Source organism: Arachis hypogaea, chromosome 12 (assembly GCF_003086295.3).
Source record: "Arachis hypogaea cultivar Tifrunner chromosome 12, arahy.Tifrunner.gnm2.J5K5, whole genome shotgun sequence".
NCBI lineage: Eukaryota > Viridiplantae > Streptophyta > Magnoliopsida > Fabales > Fabaceae > Arachis > Arachis hypogaea.
Window position 1 is genome coordinate 102,586,386 of NC_092047.1, and position 9,049 is coordinate 102,595,434.

Below are 9,049 nucleotides of genomic sequence, written 5' to 3' on the forward strand. Positions count from 1 at the left end.
GCTGTGTTGTTAATGAAAAAACAAATGAAGTAATGTTTGTTGCCAAGCGTTTCAATAATATGTATGGACTTACTCTTAATGAATTAAAGGATCAAAATATAGCTTGTCTTCACTCTAAAGAATCTGAAAAGTGGTTATGGCACAAGAGATTAGACCATGCAAGTATGTTTCAAATAAACAAACGTGTAAAGAAAGAATTAGTAAGAGGCCTTCCTTTGATAAAGTTTGACAAAGACATCACTTGTGATGCTTGCCAAATGGAAAAACAAACAAAAAGTTTTTTTAAACCAAAGGAAGACATCTCTACTAAAAGATCACTTGAGTTGCTTCACATTGATTTATTTGGTCCAACAAGGACTCAAAGCCTAGGTGGTAAACATTATGGTTTAGTAATTGTGGATGACTATACTAGGTTTGGTTGGGTTTTGTTTCTTGCACACAAAAATGAAGCCTTTCGGGCCTTTGAACCTTTTTGCAAGAAAATTCAAAATGAAAAGGATTTAAAAATCTCTTCTATAAGAAGTGATCATGGAACTGAATTTAAAAATAATTTATTTGAATTCTTCTGTGAGGAATTTGGAATATCTCACAACTTCTCTTGTCCAAGAACACCACAACAAAATGGTGTTGTGGAAAGAAGAAATAGAAGCTTACAAGAGATGACAAGAGCTATGCTTTGTGAGAGCAATGTTCCAAAATTCCTTTGGGCTGAAGCGGTTAACACGGCTTGCCACATTTTGAATAGAACAATCATAAGGAAATTTTTGAAGAAAATCCCTTATGAACTTTGGAAAGGCTACCCACCAAACTTAGATTACTTGCACATCTTTGGCTGCAAATGTTTTGTTTTAAATAACAAAGAAAATTTGGGTAAGTTTAATCCAAAGGCGTATAAGTGTTTGTTTGTAGGATATTCCACAACTAGTAAAGCCTATAGGGTTTATCATCAAGATGCTAGGATTATTGAGGAGTCTATACATGTTACATTTTGTGATACTAATATGGTGCAAAGCATTTTGGAAGATTGTGATGCAGGAGATCAAGCTCAAAAAGAAGATGAAACCACTCAAAATCATGAAAAGAAAAAGTCTGGTCAAATTGAACTAGAAACTGCAACTGCTGAAAATTCAAGAGACAATTCCATTTTGTCTCATGAATCTGAGGGAAATCCTGAAGCCAGCAGCACCCAGAATCCCTTGGTATCTGAATCTGCCTCCAAATCTACCAGACCTCGTGAATGGAGATTCTTAAAGAATTATCCTGAGGAATTTGTCATTGGAGATGTTTCTCATGGAGTGCAAACACGGTCTTCCACTAGAAAAGCAAATGAAGGATCAAACATTGCCCTTCTTTCACAAATAGAGCCTCAAAATGTCAAGGAAGCCCTTAGTGACCCTTCTTGGGTTAAAGCTATGGAGGATGAGCTTCTTGAGTTTGAAAAGAACTAAGTGTGGACTTTGGTTCCAAGGCCAAGTGGAAAGAAAGTGACCGGCACCAAGTGGATATTTCTGAACAAGTTGGGAGAAGATGGTAGCATTGCAAGAAACAAGGCAAGACTAGTGGCACAAGGATATGACCAAGAAGAAGGAATAGACTTTCATGAATCCTTTGCCCCTGTTGCCCGAATGGAAGCCATAAGACTTCTCTTAGCTTATGCTGCATTTTGTGGTTTTAAATTATATCAAATGGATGTGAAATGTGCATTTTTAAATGGTGTGATAGATAGAGAAGTGTATGTGGAGCAGCCTCCTGGTTTTGAAAATAAAGAGCACTCTAATCATGTTTTCAAACTATCTAAAGCTCTCTATGGTTTAAGACAAGCTCCTAGAGCTTGGTATGAGAGACTTAGCTCTTTTCTCTTGAAAAATAATTTTCAAAGAGGCACCACTGACACAACTCTATTTATCAAGAACTCTAATGATTCTTTTATTCTAGTCCAAATATATGTTGATGACATTATTTTTGGTTCAGCCAATGAATCCCTTTGTTCTGAATTTGAAAAACTCATGACAAGTGAATTTGACATGAGTATGATGGGTGAACTTAATTTTTTCCTTGGGCTGCAAATTAAATAAACTGAAAATGGTATTTTCATTCATCAAGAGAAGTATGCCAAAGAATTAGTTAAGAAATTTGGTATGGAAAATTCCAAACCCATGGGTACTCCCATGCATCCTAATTCAAATTTAGATAAGGGAGAAACTGAGAAAGATGTTGATGAGACTAGGTATAGAGGAATGATTGGTTCTCTTATGTACTTAACTTCCTCTAGACCCGATATTGTGCAAAGTGTTGGATTGTGTTCTAGGTTCCAATCCAAACCAAAAGAGTCACATCTTTCTGCAGTTAAGAGAATCATTAGATATGTTCATGGCACATCCAATTTTGGTCTTTAGTATCCTAAGATTGATGATTTTTCTGCAGTTGGTTATTGTGATGCAGATTTTGCTGGTGATAGAGTTGATAGAAGGAGTACTTCAGGCCTATGTTGCTTCCTTGGAAAGTCATTGAATGTTTGGTCAAGTAAAAAGCAACCAACAGTGGCCTTATCCACTGCTGAGGCTAAGTATATTGCTGCTTCTTCTTGTTGTTCTCAGCTTTTATGGTTAAAAACACAGCTTGCCGATTACAAATTAAATGCTGAAAATATTTCCTTGATGTGTGATAATGTGAGTGCCATTAATATTTCTAAAAATCCAGTTTTGCACTCTAGGACTAAGCATATTAAAGTGAAATTTCACTCAATAAGAGAACATATCCCAAAGGGGGATATTAGCATTCAATTTGTTAAATCAGAGGAGCAATTAGCAGATATTTTCACAAAACCATTAGCTGAGGACAGATTCTGCATGCTTAGGACTAGTCTAGGAATTTTGAGTTATGATTCTTTGTTTGATAATTGCTAATGAATTTGCTGGAGCTTTTTGTCTCATAAACAGGTATGAGACAATTCTGGGCAGAAGATGAACGTTCCCCTTAATCAGCGTGTTCTGGGCTTGTTGCAAGTAAGAAATGAATTGGGCCAACCTCATAAATCAGATTCAGAGTGGTCCTATATGTTTCTTTAAATCCAACCATCTCTGGGCCCAAATATGGATGTTACAAGTTTTGTTTGGTTGTTAATTTTTTTGTTGGGCTGTGTGTTTAAAATATCTTTTGAAAGGATTTTTATTTTTTTCAAAAGGATATTCAGTTTGATTTTATTTTTTGTTTTTCAAAATTTAAAATAAATTTCTAGTTTTATTTTAAAATCAAATTAAATCTTTCTTTAATGAGGTCATGTCTTTTCAAGTCAAATCAGTGGTGATGCAGTTGCATGGTTTGAGAAACTTTCTTTTGGGTACGGTTACCAACACTCCTTCTCTTCCCTCCATAACTTCTCCTCAAACTCTTCAGTTTCTTCCCACTCTATTTACTGCTTCTCTTCCCTCAAAAGCCTAAATATTACCAAATGAAGAAGAAAACCATTGCTAAAAGGCCTCCTTGTGAGAAAATCCTCAAGCGGTCCTCCAAGCCATCAACTCGCTCCCAAGACCAAACCTTCACACCCTCTCCTTCTCCTCCTACCTCTCCTCCTCATTGTGACCCCATGGCTCGTACCAAAAACACTCCCAGATTCCCTACCTCTACCAAACCAACGCCACCACCGAAGGTGACTCCTTCCAAGCCAGGCTCCTCAAAACCTGGTTCTTCAAAGCCTAGCTCCTCCAAAGGCAAACGTCCGGCGGCTGAGGAACCTTTCCAAACCAACACAACTAAAATTCTGGTCGATTCCTGTGCGCTCTCAACGAGGTAAAACTCGAGTCCCTCTCAAAAATGTTAAAGAACTAGACATTGGACCTTTTGATCACAAAGCTCATTTTTTGACCTCTCATTCGAACTATAACCCCTATAGATTCAAATCTGCCATGAATAATAACTTTTATGCGGGGGTTATCCAGTATCGTACCCTGTGTCCATCTTTTCTCGCTGATTTACCATCTTTGAAAAGAAAAGGTTTTCCATTTGTTGATAACTTGATTTTTCTGGACTGGAATCATCTTTTTGATATCAAAAAGCCTGTTTACCCCTTATTGGTCAAAGAATTTTATGCCAACATGACTTATCATGAAGGCACTGCTCACTCATATGTAAAGGGCCGAGACATAGTTTTAAACAATGAAACTATCAGTGATGCTTTGAAGTATACTGATGTTAGGCCTTGTGCTTACACTTCGGTTAAGTGGGATGAAGGTGTTGAAATTTTTTATCATGATGCATTGGCTCACATTTGTGAACATGTTTCTTTAATTGATGGTATTACACCCACTCACAAAGCCTTAGGATATGAGTGTGCTCAGTTGCATTGAATGGTCAACCACATTATACTTCCTCAAAGTGGCTCATATCAAAGGGTTTTCTACACTGATACTCTTATTTTATATGCCCTTCTCACCAAAACTGAAATTTCATTTGCATACTTGATGGTTAGATATATGTTTGACTCTGTTAGGAATGAAAAGACAAAGCACTTCCTTGTGGCATATTTCTAACTTGCATATTTGAGTATTTTGGTGTTGACTTGACCAATAAGGAATATCAAAATAGACATTTATACCTAAAAGGGGGTGGTTCAGTGAAACAGCCCAAAGGACCTACTCGATCTGAAAGGGTGGTCTTAGATGATGAAGATGATGACTTTGTTCATGAGGAATCTCCTTCTCTTTCCACTGAGGGTACATCCATCTCTACTGGAAAGAAATCTGCCTTGCTGAATGTGGTCAAAGATGTTGTTCAGGAGTTCATTTCTCAATCAAATCACTTGATTGCTATGAGCAAAGAACAAAGGAAAATGGCTAGCAAGCATGAGAATTTCCTAAAGAAATCAAGGGATAGAGTGGCTGTGTTCATGACTTTCATTGATAACCTTCAAAAGGATGAAGACCCTGCCACTGATGTTGAAGAGGAAGCTGACTCGGAGGGAAATGCTTCTAATGCCTAGGATTTGTCTCATGAAAACTGCTGCTACTGATCTCCTTTTTGTCTCATGAACTCTGTTTTCTTTTGCTTCTTTTTAACTATTTTATTTTGGATGACTGTAATAACTCTAAATACTGTTGCACTGTGAACTGACTCTTTTCTGCAGGATTCAAGACATCATTTTTGTTGATCATGCTTATTGTCCGCCCTTGATGACAAAAGGGGGAGTAATAGCAACAGAATGGTAAATGTGTCCTGTAAAAGTGTCCTAGGAATTTTTTGGCATTGCTGCAGCTACTAGTATTTCTTTTGGAATTTTTTATCTGATTGCTGCATTAAAAATTACTTTCACTTATTAAGTTTTTGTGCTGCTGATATTAGTTTGATGTTGGGCTAATTATGTGGTGTTGTTTGTTGGAAATCCCTTAGACAAGATAAATGTGTATAGCTCTCTATTGTGTTCTCTTTAAGTACAATGTAAATCAGGTACAAAGAGGAAAGCATAAATCTAGGGGGAGCTAATCTTGAAAAGAAAAGGGGGAGCAACATAAAAACAAATGACAAAAATCAAAGGGAGTTCCTAAACCTTACTCAAATTAATTTCCTTTTGATTATTGCTTAAATCATGTTTGTCATCAAGGGGGAGATTGTTGAGTTAAGAAATTAACTAAATTAATTAGTGATGACAAACATTATTTTTGGGCAAAATAAATAATTAGTGTTGATCAATTATAATTACTTATTACTAATTGTTTATTGTTGCAGGCCAAAATCTAATAGCCCAAATGGAATAAAAAGCAAACTGCAAGAATATCGGGCTGAAAGAAAAATCAGAAGCCCAAGGAATCAAAACTGAAGAAATCAAAACGGGCCAAGCATATCTCTACCCGATCCAAGCCCGATTTTATTTCAGCAAGCAAATCCCTCTCTTTTGCCTTACCAAAAGCAACGTTTACTTCTGAACCTTGGTCAGAAACTCAGAAAAGTGAGAAAGAGAAAGAGAGAGCTTCTTCACTAAGCCATTTGACAAAGAAGCAAGAAAGAGAAAGATTAAGCTTGAAAGGCAAATGTCAAATCACCAAGTTCAAACCAAATCAAGCTTAGGTTAAAGGTAACCCATTTCCTCTTGCATGCATCAGATCTTCTTCTCTTCTTCCAAACTCTCTGCAAGTCCAAAAATGGCATACAAGGAAAAGTTGTTTTCTGCCCTAATCTGCTGTATATCTACGGTCACAAGTGATTCTTGGGGACCAAGTAGCTTCTCAATGGCTCAGATTAAGTTGACCATTGAAAGATTTTTGTGGTTGCTGTTTTATGGCTTTCGGTCAAGATGAGGAAGTCAGAAGCAAAGTTTATACTCTAAGGTTTAATGGTAAAAAGTGAATCTGTGGGTTGGTGAAGCTCAAGGCTCAAGGTGTTGACCTTGGAAGAAGAACCTAGCAACATGCAAGGAGATAAAAGATGACTTTCTGCTTATTCAGAGGTAAGAAGAGAAAACCAGAGTTTGTGAGTTGTGTTCTGAAGAAGTTCCTCTACTTGGATAATACTTTCTTTCAAAGAAGCATTCGGCCAATACTAAAGAACTGTATCTGAGGTTTGCGAATCTGATTTTGCACATAGCAAAGAGGCTGCTGATGAAGTCAATCTCCTTCATGTTTTACTGATTGTAATGTACTTTTCTATGTTTATCTTTCTGTAATTTCTTGTGAGAAAAGGCATTGTGAGAAAGCTTAAGAAAAAGCCATGAGTGGAAAAAGGCTGAGAGAAACACTTGAGAGAAACGCCTAGAGTTATTTTTTGATTTCTTTAGGTTGGTTAAGTGTCTTGTATCTTGTACCTGTAAGGTATCCCTTTCTTAGTTGGGTTAGCACTAAGAGTGAATAGTTAGGTATTAGCATAGCCAATGTCAAGTTAGGTTAGAACTTGAGTGTGAAAGGATTGGGTCAATCCTGTGTAATTGGTGTATGTAATACTGTTAACTATAGTGAAAACTCTTCCACTGTTGTGGAGGAGACTGGATGTAGGTTGCATAGCACAAGGCAACCGAACCAGGATACATGCTGGTGTTAGCTTCTCTCTTCTCTGCTGTGTTCTGTTTTCTGATATTCATGAGACAAAAATAAATTGTCTCATAAATTTCTGCTGCTGAGTACAAACAGAATCAGAATTGAAAGTTTGTTTAAAAAGGGTAAAAAAAGCAACTAAAAGGCAGGTATAGATTCAACCCCCCTTCTCTAAGCCTACCACAACCTTAAAAATCAAATGAACAATAAAGGAGCATGAATCATAAATTGCATTAAAGGAAAATGGAAGAACAAAAATGCATCAACATAAAAGTAAAGAATTACAAGAATTAAATGCTAAACTAGAGAGAAGAGATGTAGAAGAATAAGAAATTGCAAAGGAAAAGTAAATCAAAGCATGAAATTAACCTAGATCTAAGAATTCCTAATCTAGATCTAACCTACTCCTAATTCTAGAGAGAAGAGAGAGCTTCTCTCTCTAGAAACTAACTAAAGCATGATAAAACTCAAACAAAACTCACTAACTAACTAGGTGCCTCATCCCTCTTCAATCCTTGGGTTAAATAGCATCAGAAATGAGTTGGATTGGGCCCAAAATGCCTTAGAATTCACTGGCCACGAGTTGCATTAAGTGAAGCATGTGTAACCATCGGCGCGTACGCGTACCGTGCGCATGCGCGCCCCAGTGCGCAATGTAACTATGGAAAATCTTATATCATTTTGAATCCCCGGATGTTAGCTTTCCAACGCAACTAGAACCGCATCATTTGAACCTATGTAGCTCAAGTTATGATCAATTAAGTGCAAAGAGGTCGGCTTGACAGCTTTTGCGATTCCTTCATTTCTTCATGAGTTCTCCATTTTTACATGCTTTTCCTTCATTCCCTTGATCCAATCTTTGCCTCCTAAATCTGAAATCACTTAACAAACATATCAAGGCATCTAATGGAATCAAGGTGAATTAAATTTGGCTATTCTAAGACCTAAAAAGCATGTTTTCACTCTTAAGCACAATTAAAGGAGAATTTACAAAACCATGCTATTTCATTGAATAAATGTGGGAGAAGGCGATAAAATCCTCTAAATTCAACACAAGATAAACCCTCCAAATGGGGTTTATCACCGACCTGAATGGTTGGTAAGATGAAGCGACGAGGTACAAATTAGTATAAGAAATTATGTCAGCGGTTCGTGGTCCAACCTAAAAGAGTCGGGCCTAAAACGAAATGCAAGAATAACTTGATAAACCCGACTACTGAAAGTCAAAGTGTAAACAATTAAGGGAAAGTTAAGTCTACAAGCAAAAGGTCCAAAAAATGGCCGAATTACTTTATCGACGTCTTTTTCCACTTAATAAAAATATTTACCAAGATTTTAAAGGTAGCATCTAAAGCTACCAAAATGATTTACAACTAAGTCATAAAAGGAAAAAATAACTACCACTAAATAATGATGATAAGGAAATACTTATTCATGCAAAAGAACCTCCACACATTCGAGTAGTGGAAAAAGGTCTTTAAGTAAGGAAAAAATAAAATATTCAAATTACGACTATTACAAAACAAAAAAATTGTTCATAAAGACCCACAAGTCGGGCCACTCAAAGCAACGAATTATAGCGGAAGGATTTGTTCGCCAGTAGTAGCGTCTTCAAGCTAAGTAGAGGAGGTCGGAATAGCTTCAGAAGAAGTGGGGAGTTCCTCATGAGGTATGATGGGCTCGTCTTCCATCTGAGTTGGAAAGCTCTGAGAAGCTCCCTCAACTCAGACTTCTGAGGACTTTGGATCAGGCATGGGAGTGTCCTCATTGTCTTCGGGCGTAGGAACAATCTTCCCATCAACCATAATATTTTCAGGGGTTGATAAGGGAGAGGTCTGCCTCAGGAGCAACAACTCGGAACTGAGCCTTCAGGTTCTCCACTATCTCATCTATACCTTCAGCTCTGCATATTTCTCTCTGGACTTGGCAACCTCATCTACCAAGTTAAGTTTCTCCCAGAAGACCCTAGTATAACTCTCCTCGAACTTCTTTTTTAGCCCTCCACCATAGCTAAGGCTGCCTCCGCC